This window comes from Melospiza georgiana, chromosome 5 (genome assembly GCF_028018845.1).
Source record: "Melospiza georgiana isolate bMelGeo1 chromosome 5, bMelGeo1.pri, whole genome shotgun sequence".
Lineage (NCBI taxonomy): Eukaryota > Metazoa > Chordata > Aves > Passeriformes > Passerellidae > Melospiza > Melospiza georgiana.
In genome coordinates, this window is record NC_080434.1 from 70,780,518 (window position 1) to 70,799,897 (window position 19,380).

Genomic DNA, 19,380 nt, shown 5'->3' on the forward strand with positions numbered 1-19,380 from the left:
CTGTTAGCAACACAGTTTTCCTCTCCTAGGTACACTCAGAGTGCCTCTGACAGGGATTTGTTCTCTTGATATTTTAAGATGAAAAGTTCATGACTGCCAGTACCTGTTCTGTATGCAGAGAAGCCAGATGGAGCCATGAATCACTCTAAATATTTCTTTTGAGGTTAGCATAAGTGAATTGCTTTTCAGGTGGAATCCATCAGGTCCCCAAAATGTGTTCTTGTCTACAAATTTGTCCTGCTGCATTATATTGCTCTTCTTCAAAATGTTAAATGTCTTGATTTGCATTTGCAGGAGTTGATGGAGCCCTTGTTCTTACTTCCGTGCATAAGGATTGCATTTTATCCCTTTTTTTCACTGTAATTTTTAGTTCATGTTTCTTTCAGAGCCACTGTTATATTGGCATAATTTTCAAGTCATTTTACAAATATATATTTTTCTATTGTCACTGTGAATTTTGATTAAAATGTTGGCTTTATTTTCTTCTCTTCTCATTTATTTGTTTGCTCACCTTCTGAAATCCCCAGATGCATCTTCTGATGGAGATTGAATGAAGTTCTGTCTTCATTTAGAAAATTATTCAATGCGATAGCTGTGTTAGATTGTTTTTTCCAGGAAAAAGAAAGAAAAAAAAATAAAGAAACTCTCATTTTTACTAAATCATGCTCTAAGCAAAATTTTCAGCAGTTCTATTACACTGATCTGTGAGGGAGATTTCAGAATAAAGTCCTCATTTTCAGTAAAAGACCAAAACCTGTGATGACTAAAATCCTAATTCCCTACACTTAGGGGTGAAGGGAATTCAGGACCATGAGCAGTAGGATCATGTTCCAGTGGAAGGTGTCCCTGCAATGGCAGGGAAGCTGGAACTGGATGGTCTGCAGATCCCCTCAAACCCAAACCATTCTGTGATTTTTGTGTTTCTATGACAACCTGACACCATTTTGTGTTTCTGTGACAAACCCGAACTCGGAATCATTTTGCAGAGATGACCAAGGTGGCTCATCCTGACTTAGATATGGTCTGTAACAATATAATCACATTCAGGTGATGCCAAACACATCTCTGGTTTGGGACAAGCCTTGAGTGTTGCCAACATTTGTGATTCACCCCATGAATGAATTCTGAATGCAAAAGTCAGTGTTAAAACTGGCAACTCACCCCAAAACTCCATCTCTTACCTGTTACCTCTCTGTCCCACCTTACCTTACTCCACCTTTCCTTCCCTTCAGTGAGACTGGAAAGCAAGAGGGAAGATAAATTATCTTCATTGGCTTAAACATCTAAGATACAGGGCTTTAAATAAAAATTATGGTGGATGTAGAAGTGATTGATTGGAGCATGTTGTTTGCATTGTATTTGGAAATGAAAATGTAGGAAGGAGGGAATTTCAATAGCAAAGTGGAAATGGTTGTCATCAGGATTAATGTTAAATGATCATTCATGTCTGCCTTATCTCACACTAAGTTTTCTCCAGTAGAATTTTAATAGTGTAGACTTGATTGTGCATTATGGTGATAAGATCCTGCCAATGTTTATTTGAGCTGGTTAATTTACAGGAGCTAATTTAAAAGGTAGCTCTTGTGTTAGGGAATCTGTCCTGTTGGATTGATAACCCAGCTTTTAGGATATTATTTCCATGGAAGCAGATCTTCATCTTTTCTCTCCATCTATGCCCTTCTAATTATTCAAGTGTGAAGGGAATTTCTTTCATTTTTAGACACAAACATGCTCACCACATGATTTATAAGGTTGTCTCTGAAGTGAACTGATTATTTAGGCTTGTAACTGTTTCTATAGAATTTTGTGGTATGTTAAGTTTGTGCCTAGGGATAAATATAAACTCTATCTCATTTAATCCCAGCTTAGAGAGAAATTTTTCTTCTGAAAACATTTTTATGTATTTACTCACAAGTTTTATCATCAAATGTAACCATTTAGCATACAACTCGTGTGTGCTTATAACACTTCACAGGCACTTTTCTCACCACTGAAATTGAGCCACCGATGCTGAATGTGGCAGCTCTTTAACAATTCTCATCTGTGCAATGTGAGAGTTTAAACAGAAAATGGCCTTACTACTTTCCCAGCTTTAATGCATATTCAAACATTTTCTGTCAGCTGTCATTTAGTTCCCTCAATTCCTTTTGTGTGTGTGTGCACTGGCTGCCATTTGTGTTGTCACTCTGAACTGAATCCCAGGATCTTGAAAGATTTTTCTTCTCTACTGGCCTTCCTAAAATACTCAGCACTCTAGGCTTTAGAGAAATTTCAGCTAATCCATTGAAAAATATGACTGGCAAAATTAAATTCTCTGCCTGGTTCTTGCAGCCAACCCTCATCTCTTCCCCAGCCACAGTAAAAGATGTAAAAGAGATTTAACAGCAAAGGATTTCAAATTCTCACATCTTTTCTGCTCACTTTCTGCACACATCCAGACAATCAAGTTTTACTGGCACAAATGTTCGCAGCAAATGAAAATCAAATCCTCATAAGAGCATCTCTGGAAGGTGAGATTTAAATCTGAAAGGCATCCTGTGGGAAGCTCTTCTGTGTTCACCCATTCAAAGAGCAGGAAGATGGAAAACATGGCATATTTTCTAAATGAAAGTGATAAGCAACACACGCTGAATCTCAAATATTTGCACTCAGTCCCCAGGGAGAAACACTGGGAGATGACAATGGTGAAATGAATTCACACAACATCCAATCTAATATTCATTAAAATGAATGAAAAGACAGTTTGAAATTGGACCAGGCCTGTAGGTCCCAGCCTAGTAAGGTACCCAAGCATGTGAGAAGTCATTGTCTTTAAGCTTATGTTCAAAGTTATGTAGATGTTTAAATGCCAAGTTCCTTTTGGGCCAGAATATATTAAATAAAGAACCAGTGATTTGTCCTGCAGGGGAAACAAACAAACAAACAACAACAACAACAAGGTTAAATTTGTTTGCTATATTTTTAATATTGAACAAAACATATCCACCAGCTAAACAGATATTCAAAGAAACTTTTCCACAGACTTTGCATTGGCAGAATGCTAAGTGATTCACCTTTTGCAAGTGGCAGTACAGCAGATGCCACCAGATAATTTCTCCAAATCCTTTGAGGCTGGGGTTATTTTTTTGCAGATGATTGTTCTGTATTATTCAAGTATGTTTTGGTGATGAGAATTATAAACCTTGTGTTTTGTCTTTTCCCTTAGAAATACAGAGTAAAGCACTTCACCAAAAGTCTACCCAAACCAAGGATGCTTAAAAGTTCATTTTTCCTGACTCTCTGCTCCACACTGGATTCTAAAGGTAAAACCTATTCAGAATATGTCCTCCATTTTTTTCCCCAGACTTGTGTTTTCCTTTGAAACAATTAACTTTAATTAATTTATTAAAAATTAATTCATTTTAATTTAATTTTAATTTAAAAAAAAATTATTAAAATATTGACCAGACCTGATCTCCACAAGTTAATCAAAGCTATGTCTTATATCTGTATTTAAGTTTTTCTGTCTTTCTTAAACCAAACAGAGTTTTCCTCTGGATACAATTTGAGTACTGCTGGGAGTAACTACTGGCACAGCCAACACCAGGAGAAGGGATTTTGTATGTACCTAATTTAGACAGAAAGATTATTCAAAAACATTTCAGAGGAGTTTTGCATCTGAGGAATACCAAAGCTAGGTTGTGTCTGGAATACATTGCTGAACTCACATTTTAAACTACTTGAACATGAACAAAAACTGCATAAACTAAACCAAAAGAGAATGGAACTTTGTAGGTAATAACATAAGGAACGGGCAGAGGCAATGGACCATATTAATAATGTAATTTGAATTTGAAGTTCTAGTTGATTGCAAATCTAGTCTGATTGCAAATCACTGCTTACTTTAATACTTTAATGTCTCTGTATATGAAATGTGACAATTTCCAGGCTGTTCAACAAAGAAATAATATTTATTCTCAGAAATATGGGATGTATATTATTGGAATGTTTCATTTTGCTTTGTTATCAACTTTGTCATAGAATGAAAGAAATTCAATTTCAGATTGCATTCAAAACAGAAATTATTGATACTTTATCTGCTGTTGTTATGACAGTTAGAGATCTTTCTATATTTCAGTTCTGAAACCTTAAATTTGATACACTGCCTCTCAGGCATTTAATAAGAAACAAATCTTTAACAAACTGTAAGTTGAAAAATAACATCATGATTCTCATCTCATTACCTTTCCTCTAATGTGCTTCCTTTGTAACTTATCACTTTGTGGATGTGCACATCCAAACATCATAAATCAAATTTCATACCTGCATAAAGCACTGAAATAAATGGCTTTGTGCTGGCGTAAAAAATCCAGTGATGAACTGGGCTCTGATCCTGCTTATTTTGTTCTCCTGGGAAATAAGAAAGGAAGACAAAGACAAGTAAAACATCCAGAAAAAGATCAAATGTGAGACAACATAAATGGCCTGAAATTGATTCCTTTTACTCTGGTGACATTTCATTAACTTCAGGGAAGTTTTGGAGGGTTTTTATAGAGAGGCAAGTGAGAAGAAAATAGGGAGAAAGGAAAGAAAGACTTTTCTCCCAGACCCCAATAGCCTGATTTGCTGAACTGTGATTTTATATAGGGAAGAGCAATACACTACTTTCAACTCTCCAAAATAACCTTGTCTCTTATCTCTTTATTCACAGGTGACTTTGAAGCTCATTTATATCAAGACTTTCTGGGGAAAACCCCAGCCATGCAGCAGCCTGGAAAAATGGCTCGTGCAAAAAAAATCCCAATCACAATCCTGGTATTTTTAAGTGTAAATTCTTTTAACCTTTTTTACTAGTCACAATAAGATTGAGATTATTCAGAAACGTCCCAGGAAAATGGGTCATTTACGGAAACCAAATATATTGTGTTTTCTATCTAGTGGTGACTATTTTTTAGTTACTCCAACCAGAATAAATGTGCAAACACATTGCCACTGGGAAGTGGAGCTTTTAATTAAGCAATGAACAGTCATCTGTATTTGGAATATCCCCTGTTCCACATATTCAGTGGGGAAATACGAACACTAAAACACTTTTTGACTCAAAAATCAGGCTATAACCAGAATTAGGCCCAAAGTTCCTGCTACTTTTATCACTGTACAGTTTAGTGCTTCTCTTGATTTAGGTGAAACACTCAAGTTTTGGAATGGGCCTCAGCTTGCAGATTCTGCTACATCTAAAAGCGGATGTCTGTGAGAGTCTGGAGGCAGTTGTTGCAAACCAGGGATCTGGAGCCTCTCCAAGCACAGCAGCAGAGCTGGGGCATCTCCTCAGGTTCAGACAGGATGGAGGAAAAGCCACACATCCTCTGGACTAATGCGGCTGCAAGCCACACTCAGTGTCCTGGAGTGTCCCGAATGACACAAGGTGGGTTTGGCATTCACAGACCCTTTGGTAACCATAAAGAAGTGAAAAAAAATAACATTATAAAGAGCTGGTGACAGACACCTCCAGCAAACAGCTCTTAGGGCTCTGGTGAGATCACAGCCAGGGCAGATCTAATCTGTGTCATAATTACAGAAACAAATTCAGGCTCAGTCTGATGGACCCCAGTTTTGCTGGACAAATCAATGTCATGGCAGTCAAGAGAGCCAGTCTGATGTAGAAAATGTAAAATTACTCTGTGACTGTAGAACAGCTGACAATAAAATATGAATAAATGTCCCAGAGCAGCTGTGGCTGCCCCTGGATCTCTGGAGTGTCCAAGGCTGGGTTGGATGGGGCTTGGATTAACCTGGGGCAGTGGAACATGTCCTTGCCCATGGCACATGGTTGGATTTGGATGAGCTTTAAGTTTCCTTTCAACCCAAATCATCCTGTTGTGTGACGGTGTTCACAGGGGTCTGAGGATGAGGGAAGAGATGAGGATCTGACTCCATGTTTCAGAAGGCTTGATTTATTATTTTATGATAAATATTACATTAAAACTATACTAAAAGAATAGAAGAAAGGATTTCATCAGAAGGCTGGCTAAGAATAGAATAGCAAAGAATGATAATAAAGGTTTGTGGCTCGGCTCCCTGTCCGAGCCAGCTGACTGTGATTGGCCATTAATTAGAAACAACCACATGAGGCCAATCACAGATGCACCTGTTGCATTCCACAGCAGCAGATAATCAATGTTTACATTTTGTTCCTGAGGCCTCTCAGCTTCTCAGGAGGAAAAATCCTAAAAAAAAGGGTTTTCATAAAAAATGTCTGCGACACTGTTCTGTGATTTTATCACTTTGCCTAGAAAATAAATAATGAAATATCCTATAATTCAGGCTGTGCACTGAATTCAAGAAATTCAAGAACTTGCCTGATTTCAATACTTGCATACAGCTGGTGTTCTTTTTCTTTGAAATCTGTCAATTTTATTCTCTATTTTAAAATATGTTGAAAAAACTTCATGACAGTCAGGCAGTGCCAGTATGAAAGTGAGTTTTACAGCCAAGTAAAAGCCATGAAAATCTGTATTCCTTATAGGGAGATTGATGCAGCTGCTGGTGCAAACAGCAGTGCCCCAAGGTGTGCTTATATCATTTTGTGAATGATACCTGCTGTGAAGGGTGGTTGAGCACAAAGCTGCCAGATGCTCTCTGTGACTTGCAGATCTGTAAGGTCATTTGTGTGTTCTGATGACTGAGGTGCAAATGATAAAATTATGGAACAAAGAAAAAAAAATCTTTACCGGGCCTGATTGCAATGATACAGCAATGATGGACTTTTAATGGAAGTAAATTTAATTCAGGAGAAACATAACTGAGTCATGATTCCATGTTTGCAGCTGCTGCTGATGCGGTTTTCTCTCTCAAGCTTTTAAGAGTTGCAGCGGTGAAGAAAATGTTCTTCTGGGTATTTATTGATGTCACACATTTCTTCATCCAGGAGAGTTCTTGATGGGTTTGGTTCGTCAGAGCAGTGCCAAGTGGAAACGACAAAATTCATCCTAATTGTTACAAAAATGTAAATGTGAAGTTATCCATCATTTTGGTGTTATCTAAAGACCTCAACAAATGCTTCATCCCTTGTGCTGTTCTCCTGTCAGACAGGGGAGGAACTCCTGGAGGTCTTCTAGGTTAAATTCACAGTCAAAAAGATTGAGGTGAAAGAAAACACTGAGATGGAGATGGGGAAATACTCCTGAGTGATGGGGGATTTGCCATTCAGTCACCCAGAGACAAATCTGAATTTACTCCTGGTGGAACCTGGAGATGACCCAAGGATTTGTGTACAATTAAATAGAAAAGGGAGGCACCAGTCACACAAAGAGCTTTGTTTTACTTGATAATTTTGGATCTCTCAAACAAATCCCGTGTCAGCACAGCTGGATAAAGTATTAGAGACCATGGAGCAATTAAAGTCAGTTATGGAGAGTGAGTGCTGGAGACTTAAGGAACTATAAGGATCTAAGAGTTCTGCAGTCAAGAAAATCAAGCTTTCTGTGCAATGGTGTGACTGTGATTCCTGATGTACAAAGCAGGGATAATTCATTAAAAATGAAGGTTAACAGTGATATCTGTGAGCCCAGCATTGGAATACTGTGTTCTCAGTGAGAATGCTCAGTGATTTTAGAAGGATATTAAAAAGAAGAAGAAATTAGCAGAGAGCAGGCACAAAGAAAGGCTTTTGAAGACATAAGAAATGCCAGAGAGTGATAAATATTTGGATTTTCCTAAGGAGATTGAGAACTGACTTCATTAGAGCACATAAATACTCTCTCTGAAGAAAATGCCAAGTGCTAAAGGACCTTTAATCACGCATAATTGTTGAAATTTAGAAATGGATTGATATAAATTCAAAACAAAGCACAAATCCTTAACATGGAAAATAATTACAGTGAACTACAAAAACTGTGACAACTCCTCAGCCTCCTGAAATCCTCAAAGTCATTCAAGAGCATGAATAAAAAGTGATTGCTGTCTGTCAGGAGATAATTTGATGACATTTAGTGGTCTGTGATGTATCAGAATCTGACTGGACCATCTAATAACTTGAAACTTTTAAAACTCTGAAAACAGTTCGTGTGGCACATTCAAAAATACCAAGAAGCAGAGGAAGCAGGAAGTTTGAGCAAGGAATTTCTGTTTTGCTGAGAAAGATGGATGAAGGCAGGATGAACCACAGAGAAGATTGGCAGCACAACCAAAGCTCAAGGCAGGCTGAAACAAACCTGTGGATCCCTGAGAATACAAAAGCAGCTGGAAACTCAAATCCAAAGCCAAAGTGCTGCTTTGTGAGTGCCTGAAATTGTTGCTGAAAGCTCACACACAGTTCTGTGGACAAGGCTATCCAACCTTTGTTTTCTTTGTTCATATCACTTCTAGCAATCTTAATTTGTCTTTCTTTCAGGAGCAAAGATAGCTGCAGAATCCAGAGCAGATGGTCCTTTGGGATTCAGATGACATTTATTTATCTTTGTGTCATGCATCTGGAACAACAGAGGGAAAGATAAAACTTCCATGTCCAAACACACTGATCTGTTATTGTGCATATATAAAAAAAAAAATTCTCCCAAAGGATGAAGTTCAAAAAGAAAATGAATTAAAGATATTAAGCATGGAAATTATATTAAATAGGCCATTGAAAAATATATGAGGAAACTGAAATCTGAAGCTCTCCTGGGAAAGCTTGTTTATCAAGTTTCCAACCCAGATTATGGATCAGATAGTTATGGGCAGGTTCAACGAGGCTCAAATGTTTTTGCATCTTTGCATCACTAGACCTTCAAACCTCCTCAGATTCACTGATATTTTTAATCACACTTATTGATAGGCAAACATGAAAAGATAGAGCCCTCTCATTCTGAGTGTATTCAGATATGGATTCAGATTAATTTTTGGTTAATTTATCCATATTTCCATAGTTTATGGGTCCTTATTTATGAATTGTAGAAGACAGCACAGTGAGGAAATGTTAAGCAGCCTATCCAAAGAACAAACACCTCTTAGGTAAAGATTTGGCAAGAGCTACAAAGCATTTTATGTTTGCAAATAACTTTGGGGTCATTTTCTTTAAGAGCAGGGCTCTGGTTTGTCAAAGCATCCACTATCATTAAGCCATTTTTGTTGCATTTACAGAATCTAAATCCAATCTAGAATTCACAGCTCATAGAATTTATTCAGTGCTGCCTATATTAATTCCCTAAAATCTTCTGGTTAAACCTGGTAATATCACTTAAAAACCTTCTAATCTTGGAGACTTTAGCTCATGGAACTGATCGTGTTCTTGGATAAACTTTTGAAATGCTGAATTAACCTTCTTTTTACACTATAGGACTCATTTCTTATGTAAATTTGTCTGTCTTTGGACCCCAGAGATAACATTTTGTTTGTTCAGTGGTTTCTTTTGTCAATGTAGACATTTCCCCTTCATCCATATGGTGCATATCCATAAAACGTGCCCAGACTCAGATCCCTTGGCTTCCCTGTAGGATATTTATGAGTAGATGATAATCTTGCATTTGACAGGGAAATTGCAAGGCTTGGGTCTTTTCTTTAGGGAAATTTATTTGGTTTTTTATATAGTTGCTTCTGCAGTAATACTGTTCACTATGGCAGCCAAGGTAATGATGATTTCTGATGATGCTTAGATTTTGCATAAAATATTCCTTGTTTCCAAAGATTTCCTGCACAGTTGATGGCATTTCTTATCAGTCATACAGTGAAAAAAGAGCTCAATTTTCAGGCTTTACCCATTCTTTTCTCTTGACAGAACATTTTAGAGTAAAGCTGTCTGAAGCAGATACTACTTTAAATATGATACCATATTCCAATGCCACCTAAATTTATAATTAACCCTGTTTATATATATATATATATATATATATAATATTTTTTTATTTATTCTTTTTTCAGATTTACCCCAAACTACCAGCAGAAAGATCACAATCTATTAATGTTGAGCCTCTAGTCAATAAACCTTAGTTTTGTATGGAATAGGCTTTGGATACAACAAGCTGAGTATTTTCTTTCTTAATATTCCTAATATTTTTTTGGCAAACACATTCTTAATTTTTAGGTAAACTGGTCAAAGTTAGTAGCACTCTATGATTTTTGTGGACACTTTACATGTTCACAGAATTGTGGATAAATATAGTTTTGAACTTGCATTCGTATTTGTAAAGACAGGTACAGCTGGAATACACACTGTGAAATTGTGAGGAATTTAGGTGATTGTTTCACTAAAGGCCTTTAATTATAGGAGGTCAACAAACAAAACAGGACAAAAAAATATTCAAAGTATCAAATATTGCAGACCAGAAGAAATCTTTGGGATTAAGTTTGTGGATTCCCCAAGTTAAAGAAACCAAAAGGTGCATAAGTCAAAGGGGAAAACCTTAAGTTTATTTTATTTGTGATCCTGAAATATTTTTTTTCCGAGATGTCCTTGTTCCTTTAGCTGCAAAAAATGACTCCACTTGCAGAGTGAATAGCTAATATCGCAAATTATAAAAAATTATCTGCATGATGATGGAAGCTTTACAAGCATAGGAAGTATCAAAAATTTCTGCTGTATAGGCCTTTTAGTACCAGTTTATTGCTTTTGATTATTTTTACTCATAAACTAGTTAATAATTAATCCACTACCTCTTTACATGCAGAAATATTAGTCCAGTAACTTCTAAATGCAAGATATATTCAATTCTAGGCTTAAAAATCAAGTTTGTGAACAATTTATGGAAGTATAAAATGAATTTGTGTTGTTACATTGATTCCTTTCCTATCAAAACAGAAAGAAGGAATAAAACAGAACAAATAAAAATAAACAACAGCATATACTTCCCTTGACGGCTTTTTACAAATTGCAGGAAAAATTATTGGTTTTTTTAATGGAAAAAAAACTATTGTTCTTTTTCTAATTCAAGATTTTATGGAAAAACTATTGTTCTTTTTCAAATTGAAGATTTTAGTTTTAAATATGTTTCTCCCGCTTGTCTTTTTTATGCTTTTGCCAACAGAACAATCAACTGTGCAGAGCTGTGATCCAGCAGGATCAAGGAAAATTATTTGGGGCTTTTTTAGGAATCATGTAAAAAATATTGGTCTTCCCAATGGGAAGAGATTTGAAAGGACCAGTTGAATCTGGAAAATGGTCACAGCGCTGGTGAGCAACAACAGAACCCACAGTTCTGCAAATTAAATGAAATAATTATCCACAGTTTCAGACTGTAAGATGTAGGTATCCTCCTGTGATTATTGCCACTGCTTCACCATGCTCCTGGTTTCCATTCTTAGACAGTTATTTTAGCATATCAGGCATTTTGACATTTTTATTTAGTATATCAGGCATTTGGACATTTTTATGGTGAAATGTTAAAACTTGAGGTGTTATCAGCAATAGATTCTGTTGAAATTTCCAACACCATTCTGGCAAACAAACTTAAAAGGTAAAGTTGAAATTGTGGTTTTCAAACATGACCCACATTTATTTCTATCACCTGAGATGCTGCTTCCTGAAGTTCCTCCTAAATAAATATGTTATTGTTATTGTTATTGTTATTGTTATTGTTATTGTTATTCTTATTCTTATTCTTATTCTTATTCTTATTCTTATTCTATTAACTTTGTTTCAACTTCTTTGTACCTCAACAAAGTTTAGCATCACCTCAGAAGTAGGATGTAAATAACCACCCCAATTACAAATTGAAGGTGATTTTATATGAAATTAATTGATCAGTTCTGATCCAAATCCCCAAGAGGCAGAGTGAATGCAGGCAGAAATCCTCCCCTGAGCAGATCAAATGCCCAGTGACGAGGACAAACTTGCACTTTTGCAGTCTCAGCACCCTTTTCACAGACAAATCCTTCAGAACTGTCAATTCAAGCTCCAACCAGAATCTACCTCACTCCGAAGAAACACACATTTCTCATTTTTAATTCATTATCCCTCATTCCAGCTATAAGCTTTTGACTGCTTCACTGTGGTTGGATTGCTTCTTTTTTTCTTTCTAATATCTCACTTCCCCAGCCATTCACCCACTGCCTGTTTCATTTCTCTGTAATGCCATAGGTGAGCTGTTCTCATCTCCAGTGTTCTTAAGAACATTAGTTTGCAAAAGGCTCCTTGCAAGACAGAATTATACAGAGAAAAAAGAAGTCAGAAGCACTCACAGGAAAAAGAGATTACACTAGATGTCTTCATCCTGACACTCAAATAGAGCATGACACTCTTAAAATATGAGTAGAACATGGGACATCAAGAATTCAGTAAAATATTTGTGTTCTATTAACAAAAAAAAAGGGATGTGTAGGTGCACAAAGGGAGATTAAAAGCCAGGAATGACAGGGTGGGTTAGGAAAAAAAAAAAAAGATCTGGTAAGGCAGTAATGCTATCATGTGGAGAAAACAGTATTGTACTTTATAACAGATGAAAGCTTCTGTCTGTGGCATGAAAGAGATAAAAAAGAAAAGCAATAAATTCTGCATAATCCAAACTCATTGTTCAAACCATGCCCTGCTCATTCCCTGTCAGCAGCCAAAGGATAAACATCAGGGCTATGTATGTAAAGGCTGCTTTCATAAATATTTAAAAAGCACTGCACTGAGTCAGTGCAGTAAATAATACCATACATTAAAATGGATGGAATATGTGAATTAAGGTCACTTGCTGGCACAAAGAATGGAGGCATCAATCTAAGCCTGCTCAACCCTGGGATCAGCAGATTCAGGTTTTTTCCCACTCAAAGGAACATGAACTGAAATACGTAAAGAGAAAGCAGTTCAAGCCTGTGACCCTCTCAAGTGCTGCTTCAGGTTCAAGAACAGCTTACAGGAGCAAGGAAGAAAAAAAGTGAAATAAAAAGTTCTCCCCAGAATAAGCAGTTCCACGTTTGGTTCTCATTTGTCTCCTGTCATGTTTAGGGAATATTAAACCCTCTTTTTCTTCATGACAGGTGAATTTCTGATCAGATATATAAGTAAATCAAGGATGATGTATTGTTTTTCTTTCCTAGCATTCAATCTGAGTGAAGCCAATTTCAAATTTTTCATGTAAATATACGCAGCCTTGTACATGGGGAAATCGACTACAGATAGGGTCAAATTGTCCTTTTATTTTTGAGAGATTTCTTTAGTGTTGGCCAGTATTTCAGAATTAGAGAGAATGTCAGAAGGAATAAAAATTAAAATAAATATTTTATTTGTTACACATTAATTTTCTTCCATGTGTAACTTCACAGGCTGCAAATGAAAGTGTTGCATGCTGAGATTATTCAAATGCTCAACAGGAACAGAGGCAGAGGGTCTTCAGTGGGAGAGAATTTCACCACTAAATCATTCTTTGAGGAAGAAATCCAACTTTTGGAAGTGATTCTGCTAGAATGATATCCTTAATTTTAACTACTGCAGATGTTGTTTACCATTTCTCTACCTCCCAAGCCCATCGTACAAAATAGTTACTGCTCTGTCTTGGAAACAAAAATTACATCCTCTGAGGTTTGTGTATTATCATCCCCAGTACTAAATGAAAGTTGCTATTTTTGGTGTCATGGAAAAGTAACCCCACAAAAAAATCCTGTACCCCTTACCATATCTCCTTCACCGAGGAGGAAATATCTTCAGCAGAGTTAACAATTATTCTGTTGCAGTAGGTAAGGAGTAATGGAAAAAACCCAAACAAAAACATGGGCAGTTGTCATGACTATAAGGAGGAAAATGTACAAGGGAAAAAAATGGGATCATTATATAATAGAATAAATATATAATATATATATATATGTATATATACTATAATTATAATACTATAATTATGTAATTATATTATATTATATATATCATATAATATTTTATATATATAATATAATTTATATTATATTATATTATATTATATTATATTATATTATATTATATTATATTATATTATATCATATTGCATTTATGAACAAATATCTAACCAATACTCCACACCTGCCTATTTATTTTCCTCCTTACCCGGTGATTCCTGTATCAATCTCATAACAATTTGTAAATGTGTCAACGCATTTCTTTTAGAAAATTACTGATTTAAGAACGCCAGGGGATGAAATATTCACTGTCTACCCAGGGATAATGTCCCAATGGTTAATTTCACTCATCCTTAAAATGTTTCCCTTGTTTCTGATCTGAATATATCTCCCTCCAGCTTCCATCTATAGTGTCTCATTATACTTTTGTCTTTTAGATCAAAGGGGTCTCTTCCCTCAGAAATCTTTTTATGTTAATACTGATCATCCATAATTCTATAAGTTGAATTTTGATGTTATTGAAGCTGATTTGAGTTTTCATAATTTTTCTTTTTTTTTTTTTTTATTCTTGCACTTAATGAATGCAAGAATGTTAGGTTGCAATGCCTGACATATTTCATATTGCTTTATTTTAATCTCTGTACCTGTTGGACAACCTGATGAACTATTGATAGTTTGGGGGGATTTCCAAATATCCCTGTCAGTAAATTTGTTTTTCTAAAATGTTTTCCAAAGCTGGCAAGACCCTGGAAAATCTCTTTTTATTGCCATAGCCAATGACCTTGTCATGGGATAATGTTTCAAATCCTCCTTTTTCTGCCTGAAGTGATATTATACTTATAAAAAGGGATGCACTTTAGAAAAAAAAAAAAGTCAGTCCTTGAGACCTGGTATGTAACAGGACATGGAAAATAGTTTGAAGTTAAATCACATTATGAAATTCAGCCAGTCAGTACAATTTTAATTTTGAAGAGACTGCTTGAAGGCAACCTCACACTGACCCACTTTTCTTGCTGTCACTCCCTCAACAAAAATTGATAACGCATTCTCGCCCTTGCAGGATTTCCATATTGACGGAGGAAATTTAACTCCCTGCATGATTAATGGCCCAGGCAGGGCTCTATCAGACATGCAGCATGCTCTGGGATATTCAGTGGCTCTGACAGCCCAGGAGTGATGGCTTTTGGGAGGGGAGGAAAGCAGAGCGTGACAGAACTGCAGCTGCCGCTGCCTCCTGCCGCGTCGATAAAATGGCAGCGCACAACAAATGGGGCTCCTGACCTCATCACTTACAGTGGGGCAGAACATTTGTATAAACAAGTTATTTAGGTGCTTTAATGTACTTTGTGCTTGATTAATAGGGCCTCCCTTCACCTTTTGCACGTCAGATTCCAGAGAGTGTTTGGGAAGGGAGAGAAGCAAGGCCCGGGCCTGGGGGTGAAGCAGCATGCTGGAAATTTCAATTCTGCGCAGAGCTTTGCTGCACATCTTCAGTTCTTATTGGAAAAAGGCGATGTTGTGGTGTGCTGTAATGTCCCATTTTGGCCTTCCAGGTCATTTCCCCAGGTGTGCCTATGCCTCTCTCCCTTACCCCCATGCTGAGTGAGTTCTGTCAATCAGGCTTAACATTCCAGCAAGGCGTAGTGTGGTTGGTCAAGTTCAAAGGATGCCCCTATGCCCAGAGGTCATTGGCACACCACAACAAGTTCTAAATTGGGCAAAGGACATATTTGCTAAGGCTTCACCTTAAGAAAGTGTCATTCATGAATATTGCCTGTAGGTGCTACAGAAATACTCCAGAAATGCCAATTTCATGGCAGACTTCTTGTATGTGGTAATGTAGACTTGTGCCAAGCAGCGCAGCAACCTAATTTTTAAACCAGCTCAGTTGGAATTTGCTCTTCTGACTACAGATATCTGTTCTCCTAGCAAACCATTAAATAGCTTTCATCGTGCTTTGGGTAATTTTTCTCTTTTCTTCATCTTATGTGGGAATTTGAAAACATGGGAGAAAACAGAGGAGTTCCTGCTAAAGCCAGAGCTGATCTGGAACGTTGTGCTGTGTATATTCATATCAAATCAGGATTTGCAATAAAGGCAATGTTTTATTGAAGCAATGATTTAAACTAATGTTTTCCAAAACAGCAAAGTGTTCTGTGCCCATCTGTTTGACTTGCAAGGAATGAATTTTCAAAGGTCATTCCAGGTATCCCAGGATTTCAAGCTGTCATCAGTTTCTGAAGCATGAGGCAGGGAAATGATTCAAAGGCAGGGCTGTCTGGTTTCTGGGTAATTCCCATTATGCAGGGAAGTTTTTCACTCCTAAGAACTCTACCTAAGCCAGTTAAAGAGCTACCGTGCACCAGGCAGACTGTTCCCCTTCCTAAAAATAACAAATGCCTGCACTAATTTTAATTTTTTGAAAAAACTTTTAGGGTTTTTTTTTTTTGCCTTGGGTTTGTTTTATTTGCTTTTGTTTTTTAGAAATTTTGAGATTCTGTTTCAATTTAGATCAAAGCTATTTAAATAATTTCTGATTTTTGTCTACTGGAAAAAAATACAGCATTAATGAGGTAGACAAGATTTTATATTCACTTTGCAGTCTTTATTTCTGTCCTTCTCTTTAGACCTAGATTTTGGAAAGTCTGGTTAATTCTCTTGCTTTTGTCTTTCTTATGGTTTCTCCTTTCTTATGTTCAAAGTCAAAAGAGGATATTGCTGAACAAGACAGTAAAATCTGTTCCTAAGTTCTAGTTCCAGCTAGAGAGAGAAAGAACTTAGACAAGTGTCAGGAATACCTGTTCTTGTCCATTATCAATTATAAATCTTGTACAATACAATTGTAAAATTAATTTTAAAATCAGATTTCTTACCTATACAGTCCAAGGTATTTAGGGGGGCTCTTTGGATCCACATCTCTTAAAACAGCTGCAAGAACAAGTAGACTGCATTATGCACTCATGTGAAGCATTATTTTATATATTTTCATATTTTGCTTATTTTTTGGTGCTATTGTTATTTAATTTTTATAATTAATTTAATTTTTTTAATTTAATTTGCCCTTACATTAAAGCAAGAGCAAAACATTTTGTATTTTTGCCTACTTCACAATAGTTGGATTATATGCAAAGAAACACTGGTCTGCAATTTAAGTTCTCTAACTTATTCAGGCCTTCATATTCTCCTTAGTAGTTTACCTTTCCTTCCACAACCCATGCAAAGTACTATTTATCCCCCAGCAAAATTCTCACTCCACTCCCCCAGTGGGTAATTTTCATATCTCCTCACTTGATGGAAGCCTTAAGATTAACCAATGAACCACATTAACTGGAATGTGTTCAGCTTTTCAAAGAAATGCAGGAGGAGAAAAAAAACCCAATGAAGTTCTTGGCTGAAAGAAGAAAAATGACTTCTGGGAAAGGCTGTCCATTCAATGCTCTGTTGGTCTGTCCTGTTCCTGATACCTCAGGTTATATCTTTTATGTTTTTCAGATTCTGTGCTGCTTTAGTGTGTGGGTCTGGGCTTCATATGAGGGGATGGTGAGCTCTGTGCACAGAGCAGGGAGACAAAACAATTCCTGCTCCAGCTGGGCACCAAGGACAAATGATCCAAATCTCAGCCCAAGAGCACAAACACCGTGGGCTGGAGAGAGAAAAACAAGAAGGATGGGGCTTCATAACCAGGAACTATAATTGGACAATGAACTCCAATATGCAAATGGAGCAGAACTTCTAAAAGTGAGAGACCCCGTGACCAGTTGTGCATTTTGGGACCATTTTGGTTCATCTTGGGTGCAGCCCTGGCTGGGCTCTTGTGCTGCCCAAGGTAGATCCATTGAGGCCTTTTAATAAATCCCTGCTTTATCCTTTAACTCTGTGAAGTCTCTGTTCTAGGCCAGCCTTCACAAAGCATAATTCCCCCTCTGGAACAAAGCAAAACCCATCTTTCTCCTAAGTCCATAAAGTTTCTTGTATCTGCAGATAATGGGCCCACCAGGATTTTACTAATTCTGGTGGTTGGCAGGGCTCTGAAAATCAGCAGTTTTGCCTTTCAGTCTTTTGCTGCATCTCTGGATGCCAGGGAAGCTGAGCAAGAGGAACCAAGCAGAGCTGGGCTGCTCAGGGCTGCTCTGAATTGCTGCTGCCTTTGCTGCCTTCTTCCTTTCCTTGCTGCCACCATCACAGTTTATGAAAAATCCTCTTTGCCCAGGATTCCTCTCCTGGGCAAGCTGAGAAGCCTCAGTGAAAAAGGAAAACCATATTATCTCATTTGCTTCTCCTGTGTTTTGCTGCTTTGGAATGTGGTTGGAGATTGTTTATCCAACATGTGAATTGTTTCTACTTAACGACCAACCACAGCCAGTTGTGTTGAGGCTCTGGAGAGAGTAATGAGGTTTTCATTAGTATCTTGTTAAGCCTTCTGTTTGTATCCTTTTTCTATTATTTAGTATACATTATATGGTATGATATGATATGATATGATATGATATATTATTTAATAAATATAATATAATATAATAAATATAATATAATATAATATAATATAATATAATATAATATAATATAATATAATATAATATAATATAATATAATATAATATAATAATAAATTAGCCTTCTAAGAACATGGAGTCAGATTCATTCCTCCTCCATCTGGGGACCCCAAAAATACCACACCTTTCCTCCTTCTATCCTTGGAGGAGGCCACTGGGTGCTGTGTGTGTGGTGAGCTCTGGGCAGGACTGACCCACACACAGTTCCTCTGTTTTCCTGCTCCTGGATTTTTTCTGGGTGGTGTTTGCACAAGCTGCGCCTGTCTCTGGGCTGAAGAGCAGTGACCTTTAGTGTTCACATAAATACCCAGCTGTGTACTAAACCTTCTGAGAGTCCTGTATTGATCCTCACATCATCCCAAGTGTTTTATCAGGCAGTAACATCTCCTGCTTGGGAAAGCTCTTTGTGTTCTCTGGTGCTCACCTCTCCTCACTGCATGGTGCCTCAATCATGACAGGACCTAAACCTCCTGGTTGCTGTTTGTGTGATCAATATTCATTTGCACAGCCAATATTCCTGGTGCTGCTGGAGTCAGGGGTCAGGGGCTGGTGCAGCTTTCAGCACAGGAGGGGCAGTTCTTTCCTGGAATTGTCATTATTCTGCTCTGTGATCTTCTCATCAGGAAGCTGCTGTGTTTCACATGTTCCTGGCAGTGTGAGCAGAGAGGAGCTCAGACCAATACCTAGATGAAAACACAGCTTGATTTTGCAGTTAATAATGTGACTGGGACTGAAAGCAGAAGCTTGTATTCTCTTTTAACCCTCAGCTCTGCTTTTAGGTAGTTCTTCCTGTTACACTGTGAGAGGATCTGTTAATTCAGTTGCTGCAGAGAGCAGGAGATATCTGTCAACACAGATGCTTTACTGCAGCACCATCCATTTTAACTAAGCATGTATGAATTAATATTTCTGATTCAGTTATGCAATCTTTGCTGAGAAGTGCTGCCTCCTGCTCTGACACCTCCCTTGGAAAAGGAGCACCTGGCTGAGCAGGAATGTAGTGAACACAGTCCTGCTGCCTGGATGTATTTTAAAGAGATTTACTGTGGCTGCAGGTAACGGAGAGAGAACTTTCAATATTACAC